The sequence below is a fragment of the Pan troglodytes genome, chromosome 5 (assembly GCF_028858775.2).
Source record: "Pan troglodytes isolate AG18354 chromosome 5, NHGRI_mPanTro3-v2.0_pri, whole genome shotgun sequence".
NCBI lineage: Eukaryota > Metazoa > Chordata > Mammalia > Primates > Hominidae > Pan > Pan troglodytes.
The window spans coordinates 34815228-34820518 of record NC_072403.2 but is presented as its reverse complement, the minus strand read 5'-3'; the positions used below and the strand labels follow the sequence as shown (position 1 = coordinate 34820518).

Genomic DNA, 5291 nt, shown 5'->3' with positions numbered 1-5291 from the left:
TAATGTCAGAGGTACTTTAAACCATTTGTCAACTCAGATCCATGATATAACCTAATTAGGTTTCTTTTACTCATTCTCAAATTGGTTACACAGCTTCTCTAGTCATGGGAATTATGTTTTGCTAATAGACATTATAATTGTAGTTAACTTCTGCTTTTTGTGCTCCTACGTATACTGTAGATGTGACCTGTATGCGCAAGCCATGGCTAGACGTTATAGACCTGTATAGTTCTTTCCTTCCACCCTACTCAAGGAGTCTCGCACAAGATTGGCAGAAAGAATGTAAGAGATGGGAGGCAGGGTGGATGCAGCATGACAGATCACCCACCATGTCACTTAAGAGTGTATGTCTACTGCCTGAACCCTGAAGGCCCAGTGGTGAGCCAAGGCCACGATGCCCAGCAGAGGAGCAGGTGTCCTTGAGAACACAAACATCCCAGAGAGTATCTGAGAACCTACCAAGAAAAACAGTCTCATTGCTCAAACACAGTAGGCAAAAAGCCAGAAAATTAACTTAGAAACAGTTTAAAGACAGGAGGCGGCATGGATCTCTAGAGCTATCCTGCTGCACCCAGGAGTACCCTGTATCTAAGTCCTACTAAACTCACCTGCTTATTAAGCTGGACTGTCTTTGGTCTTCCGGGACCTTCCCAGTTTGGGGGGAACGTTACAGTCCCAAGTTTTTCTTGTAATACTTTCCAATCTTTCTCCTCCCCTTGTTAACTTTCCCCAGATCCTAGTTTCAGTTTCTGTTGTGGCTAGATTTTCAGGCCCAGTGGTTTTCAAACTTGCCCGAATATCAAATTCAACTGGGAAATATTAAATAACACAATATTCCATAGATGTGAGGACGATCTAGCTGTGACATCTGTCACCCCATAATAATTCCTGGGCCCTTTTCTGGAGACTCTGAAAGCACTCAGCATCTCAGTCTCTGGGGTAAGGCCTGGGGATTCCTGTTTTTATTAACTCCCGCAGGTAAATTTTCACCTTTGGGGACTCCTGCAGTGTTGTCCCAAAAGCACTTATAGGAAGGTCTAGGGCAGAAAAACATCTTTTCCCACCCAGTGCCAGGTTCATGGCTGACACTTCATAATAAAAGATAGATTAACAAGGGAAAAGCAGGCCGGGTGGGGTGGCTCATGCCTGTAATCCCAGCACTTTGGGGGGCTGAAGCTGGTGGATCACCTGAGGTCAGGAGTTTGAGACCAGCCTGGCCAACATGCAGAAACCCCCATTTCCACTAAAAATACAAAATTAGCTGGGCATAGTGGCACACGCCTGTAATCCCAGCTACTCGGGAGGCTGAAGCAGGAGGCTGAGGCAGAAGAATCGCTTGAACCCGGGAGGCGGAGGTTGTGATGAGCCAAGATCGCGCCATTACACTCTAGCCTGGGCAACAAAAGTGAAATTCTGTCTCAACAAAAAAAGAAAAAAAAAAAAGGGAAAAGCATACAAATCAAACATAAATTTTATTGACACAAGAGCCTTCAAAAATGAAGACCTAAAGAAATAGGAAAATCTGCGTACAGCAGACCCTTGAATAACGTTGTTTCATTCAACATCATTTTGTTATAATGTTGATGAGAAAAAAGTCTATTTCTCCTGGAAGCCACTGTCTGAGTTTCCTTCGACATCCCAAAAATGTGCACATTAGGTTCATTAGCATATCTAGTCTGAGTCTAGCGTCATCAGTCTGAGTGAAAGAGCACGCGAGCATATGTGTGAGTGTATGTGTGTGTGTATGAGCCCGCCCTGTGATGGAATGGCCACCTGTCCACGGTGGGTTCCCTCCTGACACTATGAGGAGTTGAATTAGGCTTCAGCCACCAAAGACCTTGAACTGGAGTGAGCAGGTTGAAAAATGCATGAATGAATACAAGTTACTGTAAAAGCAAAATTCAGGAAGCATTTCATAATCCTACAAATGAATGACAATAAACGACATGGTGCTAAAACAGCCAGCCGCCATACTGAGAGGTGACAGCTTGCTGGCAGCCCTCACAGCCTTCGCTTGCTCTAGGCGCCTCCTCGGCCTTGGCGCCCACTCTGGCCGCGCTTGAGGAGAACTTCAGCCCGCCGCTGCACTGTGGGAGCCCCTTGCTGGGCTGGCCAAGGCCGGAGCCGGCTCCCTCAGCTTGCAGGGATGTGTGGAGGGAGAAGCGCAGGCGGGAACCGGGCTGCGCGCGGCGCTTGCGGGCCCAGCGCGAGTTCCGGGTGGGCGTGGGCTCGGCGGGTTCCGCACTCGGAGCGGCCCCCTAATCCGCAAGCCCCGAGCATTGAGAGGCTTAGCACTTGGGCCAGCAGCTGCTGTGCTCGACTTCTCGCCGGGCCTTAGCTGTCTCCCCGCGGGGGAAGGCTCGGGACCTGCAGCCCGCCATGCCTGAGACGCCCCTCCCCGCCATGGGCTCCTGCGCGGCCCGAGCCTCCCCGACGAGCGCCGCCCCCTGCTCCATGGCGCCCAATCCCATCGGCCACCCAACGGCTGAGAGGTGCGGGCGCAAAGCACGGGACTGGAAGGCAGCTCCACCTGCGGCACCGGTGCAAAATCCACTGGGTGAAGCCAACTGGGCTCCTGAGTCTGGTGGGGACTTGGAGAACGTTTACGTCTAGCTAAGGGATTATAAATACACCAATCGGCACTCTGTATCTAGCTCAAGGTTTGTAAACACACCAATCGGCACCCTGTGTCTAGCTCAGGGTTTGTGAATGCACCAATGGACACTCTGTATTTAGCTACTCTGGTGGGGCCTTGGAGAACCTTTATGTCTAGCTCAGGGATTGGAAATACACCAATCGGCACTCTGTATCTAGCTCAAGGTTTGTAAACACACCAATCAGCACCCTGTGTCTAGCTCAGGGTTTGTGAATTCACTAATGGACACTCTGTATCTAGCTACTCTGGTGGGGACTTGGAGAACTTTTGTGTCTAGCTCAGGGATTGTAAACGCACCAATGAGCACTCTGTGAAGATGGACCAATCAGCTCTCTGTAAAACAGACCAGTCAGTTCTCTGTAAAATGGACCAATCAGCAGGATGTGGGTGGGGCCAGACAAGATAATAAAAGCAGGCTGCCCGAGCCAACTGCGACAACGTGTTCGGGTTTTTTTCCCACATCGCGGAAGTGTTGTTTTTTTGCGTTTTGCGATAGATCTTGATTGTTCTTTGGGTTCACACTAAGTTTATGAGCTGTAATTCGTTGATGGTCTGCAGCTTATCTTTTGAAGTTAGGAAAAACATGAATTCTCGGGGAAGAACAAACAACTCCGGACACGCTTCCTTAGAAGATGTAACACTGACCGCCAAGGTCTGCAGCTTCACTCCTGAGCCAGTAAGAGACCAAACCACCAGAAAGAAGAAACTCCATAACACATCTGAACGTCAGAGGGAACGAACTCTGGCTACACCGCATCTAACGATTGCAACACTCATCGGGAGGACTTGTGGCTTCTTTCTTGAAATCAGATCAAGAACCCGCCAATTCCAGACACAATGTTTTACGAATTGTGTGTTAGGAGTTGCGCCCTACAACTGCTGTTTCGCAAACATTTCTTCCTTCATATAACCTACCACCACTAGAACTGCAGTCACTGATTCACCAAAAATAAGTCAATCATGTCTGTTTTTGCTGATCTTAACTTGAGGTGCAGCTCATATTTTTTTCAATATTTAATGTTAGAAGTGTTTGGAGTCTTTATTTAGAAATTTGGTGTTTTTGTGATCAGACATTTGCCAAGAAACTTTTATATCAATTAGTCTAGTCTATGGTAGAATTAGTCTTATTTTGCTTAAAGTAATAGTTTCCAAGAACCAACTGACAATAAGTGAGGACTTCCTATATTTTTATGCTTAGGTTTGATGAAGTGGATAGTCCCATAGCAATATAATTGGATAAAAGGGGGTATGATCTAATGGTTATAAACTGGGGTGAACTTAGCAAAGCCTGTTTATTCAGGTTCTCCTTGGCATCTCTGTGTCTTCGTTTATTTCCTCCAAGTACATTTCCTCCCCTCTGAATTGACGGTCTTATCACCTACTTTAATTGGAAGATCAGGTAGCTTTCATGGCCCGCTTCATGGAACAAGGGCCCAGAGAAAAACGTTTCTGCTTCTGCTGTTTTCTCAAATGCCGAGGTGTCGTATTTTGGGAGTAGTGTGACCTGAACCCAGTCAAAAGACGTCCGAGTCTTTCTAATCTCTGGGTCATAGGGTCGCTTGTGGCCTATGCATTGTACGTATACAGTATGGCATTACGCATGTCTGTCCACTTCTAGGCGCACAGTCCAACTGGCTTTGACTGGTCAGGAAGGCCAGGCCTGGATCTGGGGTTGGTACTATAGGTTAGATGTTTTCAGGTTTTGAAGGAGAAACAGGTCCCTTAAGGATGAGAGCGAATCAGAAGAAGACAGACAAAAAAGGATTTAGGATTTGTTCCAGAAGCTCATTTCTGGATTGACTGTCGTACCAAGGTTTGGCGAACGGCGGCAAGCGCCTGCCAGTGTGTCGAAGAGTGGAGAGGTCAGTTGTGCCAAGGAGTGGAGAGGTCTAAGAACTCTCCAGGAGCACGGAGGGTTTATGCAGTCATAAATCGCCTTGCTTCTGCATACTTTTTATTCCGTGGAGGATTCCGCCCGGGAGATGGCGCCATAAACGCAGGTGCGTCCTGGCTCTTTTGTCTTCCCAGTGCGCATCTCGGCGACTCTCACCACCCGAGTCTCAGAGCCCGCGAAACGTAGCGTGCCAGGTTCTCCATCCCGAGGCTGGGCGCGGGAACCTGCAGGGGCAGTAACTACGACCGGGACAAGCCGATCTGCAATTCCCCTCCTGTTTTCTCTGCCACTTGGACTTAAATTCCTACGGCGGCGTTTAGGGCTTTCGTTTTATCTTTCTGCGTTATGCTCGCGGTTTCCTGGCAACCTTTCCAAGCAGAATCACCCCATCACAGACCTTTCTCTGGGGGCGGCCAGGCAGGACGGCTCCCTTATAAACCCCGATAGGTGGCTGTCGAGCGGCCGTCCGAGAGGGTGACCTGCAGCGGGAGATCCCAGGCCCAGCACGGGACTTTCGATATAACATTCAGTTTTCCTTCTCTCAGCGCAGTCAGGAAACAATATCCAGTATAGCGAATTCAAAATTAAGTTCGACAAAATATGCTTCTTGGCACGACCGATAATAGTAGTAACAGGTCATAGACTTATTTTGGCCCACGTTAAACGTTGGGGGGTGTAGCTCAGTGGTAGAGCGCGTGCTTAGCATGCACGAGGCCCCGGGTTCAATCCCCGGCACCTCCA

At 48.6% G+C, this 5291-nt stretch overlaps 1 non-coding gene across 1 annotated transcript; it reads left to right on the top strand.

Moving 5' to 3' along the window:
• The first annotated feature begins 5219 nt into the window (after nt 1–5219).
• Nucleotides 5220–5291, top strand: TRNAA-AGC (transfer RNA alanine (anticodon AGC)). The gene has a single exon. It is a non-coding gene; the product is annotated as a tRNA-Ala (tRNA).